This window comes from Emys orbicularis, chromosome 1, assembly GCF_028017835.1.
Source record: "Emys orbicularis isolate rEmyOrb1 chromosome 1, rEmyOrb1.hap1, whole genome shotgun sequence".
Taxonomy (NCBI): Eukaryota; Metazoa; Chordata; order Testudines; family Emydidae; genus Emys; species Emys orbicularis.
This window is the reverse complement of record NC_088683.1, coordinates 342712242-342729848: the sequence shown is the minus strand read 5'-3', so window position 1 is coordinate 342729848 and position 17607 is coordinate 342712242. Positions and strand designations below refer to the sequence as shown.

At 41.2% G+C, this 17607-nt stretch overlaps 1 protein-coding gene across 1 annotated transcript in view; it reads left to right on the top strand.

Moving 5' to 3' along the window:
- The window catches only part of DEUP1 (deuterosome assembly protein 1), a 60594-nt gene that overhangs the window by 32268 nt on the left and 10719 nt on the right, over positions 1-17607 (top strand). The window lies entirely within an intron of this gene.

Below are 17607 nucleotides of genomic sequence, written 5' to 3'. Positions count from 1 at the left end.
CTGAAGAGAACAGAGGCAATTTTCAAGACAATTTAGGACTATATCTAATTTTCATATACATTTATATGAATTTTATTATCAAAATATACACAACCATAATTTGTGTGGTACCTCAATCTTCCTTGATAATATACTAATAGAAATATTTTTGTTTGTTCTGAGCAATAAAAATTGGCAGTTTATCAGCTTTGTCTTCACCCTGCAGTCACAGAGATAAGTTAGTCAGGAACACATTTTTATGACTCCAGGGGATACATTTGAATCTCTGACACTAACCTGTGCATCTTATGTTGTTCAAATATGAGGGGAAAATATAGTTTCATTTACTTATTTAGATGTGTATACACACTAAAAATAGCAAATATCCATTTGTTATGGGCACCCAGAACATAACTGAAATTTATATTTATCTATCTATAAAAATACTGAAACATATCTAAAGTACAGCAGTATAATTCAGTATGGCCCACTACCAGCAAATCAAGGAATTCAAAAGCTTAAATCCCCCTCCAACAATTCCCCACTCTGACATTTCCTCTCCTAATTTTGAATTCCTGTGAAAAGATGAGCTTTTCAGAATACCCTGAACATCATCAAGTTCAGGCTACTTTGGGCCAACACTTTTCATCCCAAACTGTTTTCCCAACAAAAAAACAAAAATATACATGTAGTGGTGGAGTGGCCATTTACTGAGCACCCCCTTATGGCCAGGGATTGCTTTACAAGAACTCTCCCTATTAGCCCCCTCTTGCAAGCCCCTTTAAGTACTACACACTGTCTTAGTTGTGGCTTACAGCACCCCTTTCTGGGTCTGGTTTAATATCAAATAAAGTTCACACAATCCTCACAGTCTTTACTCACAATGAGTCCCACACATAATGTCCATAACCGTAATTTAACAGTTCATACTTAGCTCCGGTTCTTGAGCCACACCCAAAGCTCTTCCTCTGTAAATCTGCTCCACCCAAAGCCAATAATCCTGGCTGGCTGGAGCTCACTCGTTTGGCCCTGGCTTCCCTCTGCATCAGTGTCTCCCTTCGTCTGAGACAGAATGCAATCTATATATTGCCCTCCTCCAGAGAGCTCCTCCTGATTGGCTGGAGGAAAGGAGAGCTCTGTCCCATCATACATTACAGAGCTCCTGATCCTAGGCCCTTAAAGGAACTGTGTTCAAGGGTTTTTCCCACCTCATGCAACTCCTAGTTCTGCAGGACCACTTCCTCTGTTCCACTATCATTTTCTGGGCCCATTTTCCATTCCAACACCTGACACCAGGTCTTCTGGCCCCCGTATTCTTAAAGGGCTAGTATGCCCCGTTATAATAAAGGAATCACATCACCATTAAAATAAAATGTGGCCATCATTAGGATGACAGGGTGGCAGCCAAAGGACAGCTACAACATATTATTTTGCACAACAGTGAACATAGTTGAAAATGCAACAAGGGAAAATCTTTTCTCTTAGAGAGTACCATGGGATTATTATTACTTATTATTTATGTAACGCTTCTGCCAGGTGCCATCGACAGCACCGGCTGGACAAAGCCCTGGCTGGGATGATTTAGTTGGGAATTGGTCCTGCTTTGAGCAGGGGGTTGGACTAGATGACCTCCTGAGGTCCCTTCCAATCCTGATATTCTATGATTCTATGATTCTATGAAGGGCTCTGTTCCATATCTAGGGGTTTCTCTTAACATTACAAAACCAAATTGTCTCGGGCCTCCATTCAGAAATCTGGGAAAACTAAACACCACCCCTGGGTGCCTCTAAGAGGCAATGTTTCCCCACTTGCAAGCACTGAGTCTGTGGATAAGAAAAGAAAACCTTATTAAGAGCAGAGGGATACACGGCATTAACTTGGGAAAGCACCACAACAACAACTCAGAAGTAAGTAAACAATAAGTAATTAATTAAAGCACCCTCCCCCACAGGATCTTGGGCAGCAGTCCTTTGCCTCAGTTTCCCATCTTGTGATGTGAAAGTCCAATGGATGAATATCCCTTAAACACACCACTTCCTTTTCCCCTCCACTGGACCCCAATGATGGTTTGTTGTCTGAGGTTAGTGAAGTGCCACAGTCCAGGGGTGAATTCAGGTGGGACAACCTCCCAACCCACCGTTGAGGGTTGGCAGAGTGATGCTACTGACTCTGCTCACCGCTGTTGCTGCCACCTCTGTCGCTACTTGCAGTCATTGCCTCCTCTTGCTTCTCGCCAGCATTGCAGTCACTGGCACTGTTTGCCACTGTCACTCCACCAGTCCATTTGTAATTTCAGCTCTTAGTGATTTCAAGGGTAGCAGGCAACCTCACTGGTACTGCCTCCTAAGCATTATATTTTGTCACAATACTGGCCACACCACAAGGTCTAAGGTTCAGGGCCTATCCCAGCTTATCAGAAACTTCAGCTTGAGCAGTCACATAGAAGAAACAAGGACTCACAACTGAATCGGATCAGCTCTGTCTAAACACTGGAGAGGGAAGGTCAAATGGCTTTAGTACCCTTTAAACAAGTCCACACAACCAGATAAAAACTCCTGTCCACAGCCATCTCTTTCACTTGGATTTGGCATCACTACCACTCAGCGAGTGAATTTAGGGTGATCCTCCTCAATTAAGGCATATTAAATATAGTTCTACTGCTCTTTACTTATACAATAAGGATAATGACATTACATTACCCCTGCATCCAAGACTAAAGTGAATTTTAACCCAGACCAGCCAAAACTGATCACTTGGCAGAGCAGGCTGGTCTGCTGATCACCTAGGCAAAGTAAGTGTGTCTTTGAAAATAAGGTCTGCTCCTGAAGTCTTTCTCCCCAGTTCATCAATTAATGGCAGGGGAGAGCTCATTCAGACAACTACGTTTAAATTGTGATAGCACCTAGGAGTCCCAGTCATGACTATGCCCCCCTTGTGTTAGGCACTGTACAAACACTGAACAAAAATATGGTCCTTGCCCCAAAGAGTTTACAATCTAAAGATCTTCAATGACAGACAGACCAGACAAGAGCACAGTTTTTAAGGATTCAGCAGAAAAACACACAAATTAAACTCTATAAAATTCGGTTTATGCTTATCAGATGGTTTAAAAGCTGTATTTATATTCCTTGAATTTTAGTCTTAGTGAGTCTAGTTTTTTCTAAATTGAAGCTTAGGGGAAAGTTGTGGCTTTCAGACTCTGGAATGCTGTGGTATTGGAGCACGTTGTGTGTTTTAGAAGGAAGCATGATAACTATGGTGGTCATAATGCCTCTGGGGGCATTGGAGGAGCCTGATGAGGAAAGATGTGGTCTCCTCTGCCTATATTTTTATATTGACATCAATGAGACTACTCACATACTTAAAGTTAAGCAAATGCTTAAATGTTTTGCTGGATTGAGGCCAGAGTATATAGTGCCATGTGGGATCATAATGAGGAAGTATATTCTTTGTGCAGGTAATGATGTACTTTGTTGAATCCATTACCATAATTTGTAAGAGGAGTCTTTTTATGCCTTTTAAATAGTAACAGTTGAATGTAACAGTTGAATTACACAGTTTGTGTACTTCTAGCAAGCAGCACAGACTAAATAGGTGAGGTGCTTTTTCCCCACCAAAAAGCAGCATTTAGCATAAACTGAGATTAACACCACACAGCTAATTATAACCCAAAGAACCAAGAAGAAAGAAACAATCAATTACCATTGCTGATTTTGTTAGGAGAGTCAAAATCCTACTCACTCTATACAAACAGTCCAATGTCTACACAATCATAAACTCTTACCGGGGAAGTTAAGTGTCTGTATGTTGCAAAGTTCATTCATTGATTAAATCCTCAGATCCATATTATTTTACTATCTTTTCACTTTCTCTGTAACTTTTCTCGTGATGAAGTAACAGCATAGCCTGAAAATATAATATTTTTGAGTCTGTATGTGACTCATCTCTGCCGAATGGAAACTATTGTGTTGTTTTCGTGTTCTGTAAAGGGCTGTTTGTATTGGTAGCCTTTTCTTCAACTGTGTGGCTCAAATCACAGCAGCAAGATCTGAAGTGAATGACTAGTAAACATATGAAGCTTGTCATAGTCTTATCTTAGTTTACTGTTAGTATCAGTATTGGTTTTGGCTATTTTTATTAAAAACTGTATTGATAGTCATAAATATTACATTTTGTAACAGGCCCAGCTCCATCCTTGTCCCCTGCAGAAATCGCACAGACTCCACTAGGTGTGCTCTTAGTGACACTTTATTTCAATTTCTCTTCACCAGTATCACCACAGACCCCATGCTCCCACCTATTTACAATCTTTGCTGAGCTTTATGCTTGCTGAGTAGCACCTGCAAGGAACAGAGATCTTCCTACTCTGGGACCACTGCATTGCCAGGCTCAGCTAGCCCTGTTTCTTCCACCCACCCCTTCTTGCACTTCCTTCCTATGCCTCTTTTATCAGGGACCAATTGAATGTTTACACCCAGCCCATCACCCTGATTAGATAATTACTCCCATTCAGCTTCTCCTGGGACACTAATTAGCCTCCAAGTGATCAGAGTATAGGCTCACCTACTTACTCCCTGAAGAAAGACATTCTTAGTATGCTGTATGATTCATATGTCAATGTACATTACTGTACCAAGTAGCTTGCAGTATTGTGTAGGATCTGGATATAAAATATTAAAATAACCTATAGCTCTCCAAATGCAAAACACCCATATTTATTAGTCAAATAAAGGTCATGTTAACAATTCTCTCCTTTCCCACACCTCACACAATTCCTCATCCCCTCAAACATTTAGAAAGCTCTGCTGAGATCCTTTACATATCATCCACTAATATTTTACTCCTCTTTCATTAAAATCATAATGCAAGACATTGGTTGGGGAGTATCAGAGTTGCTAAATTACTTTTGTATTTATTCTAAGATATTAATATGGATACAAATTTTGCATAAAACATTTTTCATATATTTTTGTTTTTTCTATAAGACAGCCTTTTACAAATGCAATATACTGTAAATGTTTATTAGTAATGGAGACTGACAATATTCTAGTAGTTTTCCATTAAGTTTTCCATTCTAGACAAAATCAGTGGGCCTGATTCTGACAACAGTCATACCAGTATAAACCAGGAGTAAAACCTTAAAGTCAGTGGAGTTAGGGTTGTGGAAAACCAGTATGAGTAAAATCAGAATCTGATCTAATAGGAATTTATTTAAATTATGGCTGTCAATTAATCGCAGTTAACTCAAGTGATTAATGCAAAACAAATTAACTAGATTTTAAAAATTAGTTGCAATTAATCACAGTTTTAATTACACTGTTAAACAAGAATAGAATACCAATTTAAATTTATTATAAATCACCTGGATCACCTGGATCGATCGGTCTTCAGCTGTCGTTAAGACTGCGTCAATCACAACACGTCCGCCATTCTTCTCGCATTCTTGCCTTTCTTCTCCACGTTCATCTGAAACGTTTAACAATGTCATCTTCCCATCTTCTTGGAGGCCGACCAGGTGGTCTTTTCTGTTCTCGCGGGTACCACCCAGTAATTATTGCGGTCCACCTATTGTCCGTGAACCGTGCTATGTGGCCCGCCCATCGTACTAACTTCTTGGCCCAAATATACATACTGTTCCACTTCTTCAACTTCTTCTTTCGTAAGACGTCTGATCTCATGTATTTCATTTTGCAATGGTTCATTTTCAGACCGACCTGACTGCTTTTCTTGTCGAGTCTTCATAGCATGCTCTGCAGTTGGTTGGTGCTTTCAGCAATTAGTACGATGTCGTCCGCGAATCTGAGATGAGATAATCATTCTCCATTTATATTAACACCACTCCTCCAATTGATCTTGTTCATAACCATTTCAAGGCAGGTGGTAAATAGTTTCGGTGAAATCGTATCTCCTTCCTTTACGCATTTCTCGATTGGGATGCGGAGCAGAGTTTCAAGGAGAGTAATGTCTGTTGTACATCCAGTATTCGCTTCCTTTAACAAACTGATGTACTGCATATTAATGCTCTGCTCTGCGAGCGCCTTTAATATTGCGTTGAACTCAACGATATTGAAGGCATTTTCATAGTCGACGAAAGCAATGCACAGCGGGAGTTTGTATTCCCTCGCTCTTTCTAGGAGCTGGCTAAGGGTATATATATGGTCGATCATGCTGAAATTTCTTCGAAACCCTGCCTGCTCTCTCGGCTGTTGTTCATCCAAACTCTGCGAGAGTCTGTTCGTTATCACCTTTGTAAAGAATTTATAGATATGAGAGATCAGGCATATAGGGCGATAGTTCTTAAGATTTTCTCGATCCTCCTTCTTGTACAGCAAGATGGTATTCGACTCCTTCCAGCTTGATGGTATTTTTCCTTCTTCAAGATATCGACTGAATCTTAAAGCGAGGGCCTTCCAAAGTTTTTCGCCCCCTGCGGAAATCATTTCTGACATTATTCCATCTTTGCTTGGAGCTTTTCCCTTCTTCATCTGGTGTAGTGCGCTTTGGACTTCGCTGACGATTATTATTCTTCTGACTCTTGGAGCGTTGAGAGAGGGACATTGATTCTTGATTTGAACAGTTCTGTATAGAAGTCCTTGTAGACCTCCTCCATCCCTGCTCTGTCAATTACTGTCTCTCCATCCTTGTTCTTCAATGCTGTTACGCTCAATCTATACTGCGTCAATTCCCGCTTGCATATCCTGAGGCTCTTGTGTGATTCAGCTGTTTTAAAGAGCTTTTCTTTCTGGAAGTTCTCAAAGTTGTCCTTCAGTTTTTGCCATATAAGCTTGCACAGAATGGAGTACTCGAGGTTGTTATCCGAGCTCCTTTTTCATATTTCTCTGCTTCTCTAACAAGCTTTTTGTTTTGTTTGAGATTCTTCCCTTTGCCGCCTTCATCTTTTCAATTTCAGCTGCTTTTATGCAACGTCTCAGCTTGTCAGCAAAGATACTATAGTCCTCATCACACTTTTCCGTCTGGCTCCAGTCAAACCCAGAAATCGCTTTCTTCAGCTTTGCTTCATCAAAAATATTATTATAAATATTATAAATATTTTGGATTTTTTTTTCTACATTTTCATATTGATTCATTTACAACACAGAATACAAAGTGTACAGTGCTCACTTTATATTATTATTTTGATTATAAATATTTGCACTGTAATAAAGATAAACAAAAGAAATAGTATTTTTCAGTTCACCTCATACAAGTACTGTAGTGCAATCTCTTTATGAAAGTGCAACTTACAAATGTAGAATGATTATGTTGCTTTATTTTTAGTGGCTATGTAAAAAAATGTAAAACTTTAGGGCCTACAAGTCCAGTCAGTCCTACTTCTTGTTCAGCCAGTCACTAAGACAAACAAGTTTGTTTACATTTACGAGAGATAATGCTGCCCAGTTCTTATTTATGTCACCTGAAAGTGAGAACAGGTGTTTGCATGGCACTGTTGTAGCCAGTGTTGCAAGGTATTTACATGCCACATATGCTAAACATTCATATGCCCCTTCATGCTTCGGCCACCAGAAAGGCAATTCCTTAAGGTATGGTAGGCAATTTGTTAACAAGAAAATGGGTTCATCCCTAATAAGTTTTATGAGTACTCAGTGCAAAGAAATATTTGCTGTTAAAGCCCTGTGTAGCAGAAGTGAAGTATTTGTGAGTCCTGACCATCAAAAGATACCTGGGTATCAAGAGGGCCTTCCTCTCTCTGCCTAAGTTCAGGCATAAGACACTCATCTATGTACAAGGCAAGTAATTTTTTTAGTGGCTTATTCCCAGCTGGTATCTGGTCCTTTCCTACTCCTGAGACAGCATGTAGGTGTCACTCTAGCAGTAGGGATGGACAAATGCTCACAGGCCTTTTGCGGTTGGATAGCTACATAATATAGGGAGCTCTTGGGTACAAGAGAAGGTGGGATGCTGTGACACTTCCCAAGGGTACCCAGGGTTGTGAGGCACCTTGCTAGCAGCTGCCCTTAGCGGGAAGAAGCCTTGTTTGTGTCTTCCAGGGTTCAGTTCCCTGACTCCACCAGCCACAGGCAACAAAAGCACTCCCCTCTCAGCCCACGCAGCCTTGGCTGTCCCTCACCAGGCAAGCAATAGACACACTCCAATCCCCCAACACTCCCCCTGGAGTGACCAGCCCTATGCTCACAGAATTCAGAGATACACTACTCCCAGTGCAATAGCGCATCCAACTTACCAGTTTCATGTCTGCTCAACTCACAGCACTTAGATTTGTTTACAGTGAAAACTAGTAAAAGTTTATTTATCAAAGAACAGATATTCTAGAAGAAGCAAGTAGAATTAATGGAAACAAATGGTTATGTATAAAATAAAACCATAACTTGTTTTCTAGAACTTAAACTTAACTAACAAGACATTCTCCTGTCTCTTAAAGGATAGCTCATCCAAAGTTTTTCTCCCAGTGTTAAACAGCCAGACTGGTTGTGATCTTCCATCCATAAGAACAGCCAGCTAGCAGCTTGTCCCCTAGGTGAAGGCTACCTGGATGTACCTTTGCACCCCCGGAAATAGTTCCATTGTTTTCACTTGTAAACAGGATAACCCCTGCTGCTTGTTTTTGCCTGTAATAATCTCGTGGGGAGAATCTTCAATCACTTGATTAGCATTTTGCTCAGACTGTAAATATGTGTTCATTGTGAGGGATAGGATACTTAGTTTACATATAGCCAGACAGGTAGATAAGCATTTCCTGCCTAAAAGAAACTTATCAACTTAAGAGCATAATTTTCAGTATAGATATATAACTCCTTACATATTATCTGTACATACATTTTGCAGTGTGTGATATAGGCTTCAGTAGAGACGTTACATGACACATTCCCTTCACATACACAACAACTCCTATGGGATGTCAGGTTTTATTACTATTACATCGCCAGAAGTGCCCATGGCAGAGTTCAGAAGGCCTCAAAAATTTTTGCTGCATAACTTCCTTCATTACACAATGTCAGTTATGGAATTAAACTCGTTATGCATGGATGGGTTTCTTTATTGTCATAATTATATCAATAGTTTCCCAACAAATCCACATAAATTACCTTTTATCTTCCTTTTTTTTGCATTTGATAATATCAGTTACCCCATTCAGTACATCTGAGTCAAATTGTTACCCCTTTCTGGATGACTGTAGGAATTTGATAAGAAATAATACCCTAGAAATTTCCTACTAGTATTCTGTATTGTTTAGATACACAAAAAGTTGAATATAGCGTATTTTAGCTGATTTTTTAAAACCTTGTTTTGTATTCTGTTTGTATTATTCTTTTGCTACTCACTTTGCAAAATAGTCCAGGCTATGTTAATACTGCCTGATAAAACAACACAGTGGGGGAATATACAAACCAACATGAGAGGTAAACTGCTCTGCAGGAGATTATCTTAATAAGCAGTTAGAACTACAACTCCTGCTGCAGAGCCTTGTGTCCTGCCAGTTTCATTTGTTGGAAGTTTCATTAAATGCATTTTAATGCCTTGTCTGATTTTGGTGTTCTTCAGTGACCTGATTTTTAAAAGAAACAGCATTTCAGATGTCCTGAATAAATTATCATGTTAAACTCCCTATTAAGGGGAAAATAGTGAATTCAGACTCAGAAAAAAAGCATATTGTATAAATATCTATAGTTCTCAATTCATTTTAGCCAGTGACGAACTGAATTACCCCAAAATATATAATAAACATTAAATTGAAAATTAAAAAGACAATTAAAGTAGTTAATTAAAAGAAAAATAAACTACTTACTATCATACTTTATGCAGTATAGCAAAGTAAAAATGAATGGAAAGATAAAAATTGTGATTATACCAATTTGAAGAACCTGTGCAACAGCAAAATTCCAGGAAGTAAAGATTTAAATAATTTGCAGCCACAGATATTATAAGGTTTAGGTTTTCTGAACCTGTATATTTAATTCTTGGCTATTTCTACTTTCTAAAAGTTATTCTAGTGCAATAAAATAATACATTTGTCTAATTATCTTCTTATATTCTTCAGACTAAAATTTCCTTTTCAAAGTGAATGTATTGTTGTTGCTATTTTTAATCATAACATTTATGATATATTGTTTCTGGTTGCACTAACTGTATGCTAGCCACTCTAAAAGCCGAGGTATGGTTATTGTCTAAAAGAGCTTTAAATATTTTTAGAATTTTATTCTTTTACTTATCAGAGGGGTAGCCGTGTTAGACTGGATCTGTAAAAAGCAACAAAGAGTCCTGTGGCACCTTATAGACTAACAAATATATTGGAACATAAGCTTTCGTGGGTGAATACCCACTTCATCAGACACATGCGTCCCCAAATCTTTGCTAAAACTTAGATATATACCTACAGAATTTCCCTTCGTCCATTAATCTTGTAATTTAATCAAAAACCAATCCAATTTTTCTGGCATGATTTGTTGTTTATGCTTCCATTACCCTTAACAGAGGGGGAGAAAACCCACTAATTGTTTCTCAATTTTATTAGGGATTAAAGTTAGATTTAATGGATGGAAATTGCCAGGATCTGTTTGTTTGTTTGTTTGTTTGTTTGTTTTTTGAAGATGAAGACTGCTCACAAACACACCAGTATATACTATTTAAAGTTATTGTAATGTAATGTGGGATACTTTGACTAAGAAATGTGTTCCACTTTTTATAAAATACTTAAATATTCATTGGGTCAGACAGAGAAACTCTATAGCCCAGTGCGTGGGGTAGTCACCTGGGAGACCCAGGTTTCAGTCCCTGCTCCAATCAATATTTTAGTATTTTATACAAAGTAGAATAGCTTCAATAGGAGGGAGAGCGAGAGCAAAGCCCACTGCTGAATATCCTATAGCCTGGTGGTTAGGGAACTCACCTCAGAAGTGGGAGATCTGGTTTTCAAGTCTCTGCTCCAAATCAGGCAGAGTGGGAACTTGAATCTGGGTCTCCCATTTTCTATGTGAGTGTGCTAACCATTTGGATTTTAGGAAATAAGGAGGATAGCTCCTCCTCAGTTTTTTGTGGGAAAAGGTCTGATCTGGCTTAGGCACCTAACCTCAGGAGAGGGCTCATAGTTGTGAATCCTGAGTGCACATGGGCACTTCCCTCCAGCCCAAAGTTAAGTGACTAACTCCCTTTGAGGAATAGGGCTTAGGCCACACCTCTCTCATTGACATTTCCTACTGGCTAGCTTAGGCAACTCCCTGCTCAGCCTGCTGGTTTATGTAAATTCTTTTCTTAGATTCCTAATTCTTCCCACGCATTTATGGTAGCTTGTGAACCTAACTCGGAGCTGTGGATTCCACTAGGTGTCAGGATGCCTAAAAGTTAGATGTTGTGGGTATATCTACACTGCAATAAAAGACCCATGACACCAAGTCTTAGAGCCCAGGTCAATTTACTCAGGCTTGCAGGGCTTGGGCTGCAAAGCTAAAAGTAGCAGTATAGGCATTCTGACTTGGGCTGGAGCCCAGGCTCTGAAACCCAGCAAGGTGGTAGGGTCTCAGAGCCTGGGCTCCAGTCCAAGCAGGAATGGCCTACACTGCTATTTTTAGCCCCTCAGTCCAAGTCCCGTGAACCCAAGTCAGTTGACCCAGGCTCTGAGAATTGGTACCACGTGTTTTTCTTTGCAGTGTAGATATACCCTGTAATGCTAAGTCTAAGCTCTTATTGTGCATCTAGAGCTTAGGAGACTAAGAGCCATATTTTCAAAAGTATTTAGGCACTTAAAGATGCAGTTAGCCCTCTAGGACCATATTTTCAAAGGTATTGAGACACATAAAGGTCCAGATAGACCTAAGAACATAAGAACTGCCATCCTGAGTTAGACCAATGGTCCATCTAGCCCAGTATAATGTCTCTGACAGTGGCCAGTACCACAGCTTCATTGGGGGAATGTACAGAACAAGGCAATTTTGGAGAGATCCACCCCTGTCTTTTCCTCCCAGCTTCTGGCAGTCAGAGGTTTAGGGTTGCCCCAAGCATGCGGACTGTGACGGGGCTTGGGTGGCCAGGCGACCTAGTGGTTAGATCGCCAGGCTCTGAGCCGCCTGCTGGGCTGAGTAGTCTTAGTCCTTAAGGCTGAGCGGGTGGTAGGGGGACCCGGGCCCTCCCTCTCCCCCAGGTCCTAGCTCAGGTCCCTGTGTATATCAACCCCTGGACAGTTGGTGTCTCTCCTGGTGGAGAGTCAGAACCTGCTGTCCTGGGCTAATTCCTACAAGTCCCCCACAGCTACTCTCCGCCATCCCAGGAAAAGAAGTTGGCATTCAGGTGGGCTCTTCTAATCCAGTATTGAATGCGGAAGGAAAAGGGCTAGAGGGAGAGGTACCACCTCATAATTCAGGGGTTCATATCATTCATGACATGTAACCATTGGAGAGGGGCATGGTCGGTGAATAGAGTGAAGTGAGTGCCCAGAAGGTAATAGCATAGCGAATCTATAGCCCATTTTACTGCCAATACCTCTTTTTCAATTACAAAGTGAGCCTTCTCTCTTGGGAACAGTTTCCGGCTAATGTACAGAATGGGTGTTCATCATCTCCTACTACCTGGGATAAAACTGCTACTGTGCCCACATCCGAAGCATCCATCTGTAGCAGGAACTCCTTGGTGAAGTCAGGGCTATATAGGACAGGTTCTTGGCAGAACTGGACTTTCAGGGTTTGAAAGCCTCCTCCCAGGCTCTGGTCCACTGGATCTTTTTTGGGCTCTTATTCTTGAGAATATCGGAAAGAGGGGCTGCAATGGTTGAGAACCCTAGAGTAAATCAGTGGTAGTATCTGGCCAGTCCTAAAAAACGGTATACTTGTTTCTTCGAGAAAGGTGGGGGGCACGCCTGGACGGCCTTAACCTTGCTGACCAGGGTCATACTGTGCCTTTTCCCAAAGTATACCCGAGGTAGGTGGTCTCATCCTTGCGAGGTGACATTTAGCGGGGTTTGCCATCCGGCCGACCTTCTTGAGAGATTGCAACACAGTCGTCACGTGTTTTAGATGGTCCTGCCAGTCTTGACTGTAGATCACAACGTTGTCTACGTATGCGGCGGCATACTGGCTGTAGGGTTGGAGGCCTCTCTCCATTAGCCTTTGGAATGTGGCTGGGGCCCCATGCAATCTGAAGGGCATTGTCTGGAACTGAAGAGCCCAAAGGGGGTAGAGAAAGCTGTCTTTTTTCTGGATTCAGGTGTGAGGGGGATCGGCCAATACCCTTTTGTTAAATCCAGAGTGGTGATGTACTCTGGCTTCCCTAGCTGGTCAAGCAGTTTATAAACGCAAGGTATCAGGTACATGTAAAATTTTGATACGGCATTGATCTTTCGGAAATAGGTGGTCCCATCAGGTTTAGGGTCCAGCACTACAGGGCTTTTCCAGTCAAAAAATTATTCTTCGATCACACCCCACTCTAGCATTGATTGGAGTTCTCGCTTCATGGGCAAGAGGGTAAGGGTTTTCCCTGACCTTAACTCCCAGTTCCATCTGAATATTGAGGGTTATCAGATGGGTCCACCCCGGTTGGGTAGCAAATACTGAGGAGAAGGAGGTGATCAATTGCTGAACCTGGATTCTCTGTTCTGGAGTAAGGTTGTCCCCAATCTTGACCACCCTTGGCTTTGAGGCCTTGGCAGCCTGTGGGCCTAATTCGGGCTCTGGTGGGTAAGGAGTTATTAGTAGGCTTTCCTGGGCTTTCCACGGTTTTAAAAGGTTCATGTGGTAGTTTTGTTATACCTTCTGCTTGTTGGGTTGTCTGATTTCGTAGTTCACCTGTCCTACATGTCGGATCACCTCATATGGCCCCTGCCAGTGGGCTAAGAGCTGTGTCAGAGCTGGGCAATAACAAAAGTACCTGATCACTAGGTTCAAACTCCTGGAGGAGAGCCCATTTATTGTAGGCTGCTTCCTGAGTGCTTTGGGCACGTAGGAGGTTCTCCCTGGCAAATGAGCCTAAAGATTCAAGAGATGACTGCTCTTCTAACATTTCCCAAATGAGGTCCAAAGTCCCTCATGGTTGCCATCCATATAAGAGTTCAAATGGTGAGAAGCCAATGGAAGACTGGGGAGATTCTCACATCACAAATAGAAGAGGAGAAAGTAACTGGTTCCAGTGTCAGACATCCATAAGGACGAACCTTCGGAGCATCTTTTTTAGTGTTCTGTTAAAGCGCTCCACCTGGCCGTCCATTTGGGGATAGTATACAGACATCCTGAGGGTCTTGATTTTCAGTAAATGGCAAAATTGCTTCATCAAGTTTGTTCCTTGATCTGTTAAGATCTCCTATAGCATCCCAACTCAAGTGAAGATTTTCATAAGTTCTGTGGCAACAGTTTTGGTGTTCATGGAGCGTAATGGTACAGCTTCCGGGTACCAGATTGCATAGTCCACTACAACTAAAATGAACTGGTATCCTATAGCGCTCTTCTCCAGTGGGCCAACTATGTTGATTCCAATCCACTCAAAGGGTACACTCATAAGCAGGAGGTGAATCAAGGAGGCTTTCTCAGTTGGTCAAGAGCAGTGAGCTGACACTCCAGGCATGAGGCACAGAAATCCAGCACATCTTTGTAGACTCCAGGCCAAAAAAACGTGCCAGAATACACGCTAGTGCCCTTCCAAGGTGCTCAGTGAAGGGTATCACATGGGCCAGTTGCATAACCCCCTTCCAGTAGGGTCGGGACACCAAAAGCTGATTCCAAACCTCCTCAGTTTCTCAGTCTTTCTCTGTGCGATATAGATGGTCACCCTGAATCTCAAAGTGTGGGAACAGTCCCATTTGATGGGATTTGACAGATTCCCCATTCATTGCCGCCACCTGAGTGTATGCTCAGCTCATTGTGTTGTCTGCCCATTGCTCTTCCACAAAGTTGGAGAACTGAGTCAGAAACTCTGACTCAGGTAATGGAGGGGGCTCCTCATCTGGTTGGGACGGGGTTTGGTCTTGCTGGGCTGGCTCTGAAGAATAGGAAGTCCCCTCACCAGCAAGTATAGCATGGCAGGGCTAGCTGAACCCAAAGGTTTTCTTTAACCCTTGCTATGCCAGCTGGTAGTTCCTCTGCTTCATCACAGGGACCTATACTGAAACTATCCTCCATGAACGCATCTGAGTCTTTTTTGAACACAGTTATACTTTTGGCCATCACTTTTGGCAGTGAGTTCCACAGATATTGTATGAAAAAGTATTTCCTCTTGTTTGTATTAAACCTGCTGCCTTTTAATTTCATCAGGGAACCCCAGTTTTTGTATTGTGGGAAACAGGGGTGTTGAAATAATTTGTATAGTGGGGGTGCTGAGAGCCATTGAACCAAACTAAACCCTGTATATGATGGAAACCACTTCAAGCCAGGAAGTGTGGCAGCACCCCCAGTACCCGTATTTCTAGCACTTATGGTGGGAAAGGGTAAATAGCACTTCTCTATTCACTTTCTCCACACCATTCATGATTTTATTGACCTCTAGCATATTCCCCCCCCCCCCCTTAATCAACTCTTTTCTATGCTGAACAGCCCAAATCTTTTTAGTCTCTCCTCTTATGGACGCCACGCTGTACCCTTGACCATCATTGTGGCCCTTCTCTGAACCCTTTCCAGTTCCACTACATCCTTTTTGATATGGGGTAACCAGAACTGCACACAGTATTTAAGGTCATGTTAATGGGCACTATAGGGACAGAAATCAAAATTGAAGAAAAGAAACTGGAGAAGGTGGACAATTTTACATATCTTGGAAGGACCATCAGCCAAGATGGTACTAGTTCCAAGGGAATAAGAAGAATCAGGAAGGCAAACGCTGCATTTGGAAGACTCAAAAACATCTGGCAACTCAAAAACATCTCCCTCAAGACAAAACGGAATGTGTACAAAACAATTGTTATTGCCATCACAACATATATCAGTCAGACATGGCAACTTACCAAGAACGATACGCAAAAAGCTGGATGCATTTCATCACAAATGTCTAAGAATATCGGGAATAACATATAGAGATAGGAAGACAAATGAAGAAGTCAGAAAAATTACTCGACAAGGTACTCTCTCACAAATAAACTACAAAAGAAGACATCAGTGGCTGGGACATGTGCTGACTTACCAAATACCAGAACACTTACCAAATACTGCCCTTGAATGGAAGCCAGAAAACACAAGAAGAAAGAGGGGAAGACCGCGAATAACATGGAAACAAACAGTTCTGAATGACATCAAGAACCTCAACATGAAATGGGAAAGTTTGGAGAGAAGGGCAGTTGACAGGCAAGGATGGCAAATGTGGGTAGCCCAATGTGCAGCAAAGCACGGGATGGACTAAGGTGTAAGGTAATACCATGGATTAAAGTGGCATTATGATATTTTAAGTGCCAAGGCACCTAATTCTCATTGAAACCAATGGGAGTTAGGCACTGACCACTTCTGAAAATCCCACTAGGTGTCTGCATCTTTAGGAGCCAAAAACTCCTTTGAAAATCTGGCCTTTAGGCACTTTTGTAGTGTTAGAGGCAATGGAAGAACCCAGTGGGCATACAGACCTGTGGTTTTTTATAACCATAACATCTCAGAATAGAAATCTAAACAAATCTAAACAAATACTTCAAAATAAAATATAACTAATTCTAATTAACAGTGTTAAGCACTTGGAATTGTGACCAATTTTGACATTATAGAACAGTTTTTTGGTTACTTCTTTGTGCCCCACTTTCACTAGAATTTCAAAATGCAAAGGCCAATGGGTGACATGAGCACCTTTCCCTGATCGGTTTGTAACTGAGGTCACTTTAGTTAGCATTCCACCAAAGGGGGGGGGAGGGGCAGTACCCTGAATTAGCGCCTGTTTATGCTTGTGTGTTGGTGCAGTGCAGTGTCAGGTTTGAAGGAGCCAGAACTTTGTAGTTGTTGCACATGAAAGTAGAGAACATATTTGCATGAGCTAAGAGATTTAGGGCTTCTGTGGCTGGCCAAAAATTTCTCAGAGTAGGTCATGAAGCTACTAAGATATGTGATGGCTCTTTAACTGGTAAATCTTGGGTCTGGTTTTCAAGAAGTAAAGGGCCCACGTGTTTCCAGTTTAAAGTCTAATTTACATATTCAGTTGCCATAAATGCATGCACAAACTGGGTACTTGTGTTTACAAATATGATAATTGTCCATGCAAATCAAATGTGCAAATTCCACATGTATTTTGTATGCACATTAACATACCAGACTTTTTGAAAATCAGGTCCATTGTATGCTTCTAATTTTGTGTTCCCAGACTACAGTTAAATTTTCAATCATCAGATGTATGCAGATGAACTTGTTGCTGGTTTATTTTGAGGCTAGGACATGTTTTATTTTATTGTGAACATAAACTATATTATTTCTGTTTTAATTTGCTCCTCTGTTTCCATGGTAATTATGACATAGGAGAAAGGGCAAAAATATATTTTTTTAGATAGTAAAAATAGAAACATGTGGTGCTGCTGGTGGGTTTCTTATTTTTAAGTAGTAATTTCGAGATGCCATGCTGGATTTTTTTGTTTTGTTTTGGGGGTTTTGTTTGTTTGTTTTTGCTATTTGTATTCATAATTCTGGAAATGTTTGCATAATGGAAAAGGAGCCTTCATTCAAGTGTATTCTTTAATGCTTTCAGCCATACCACCGTGATCTATATTTC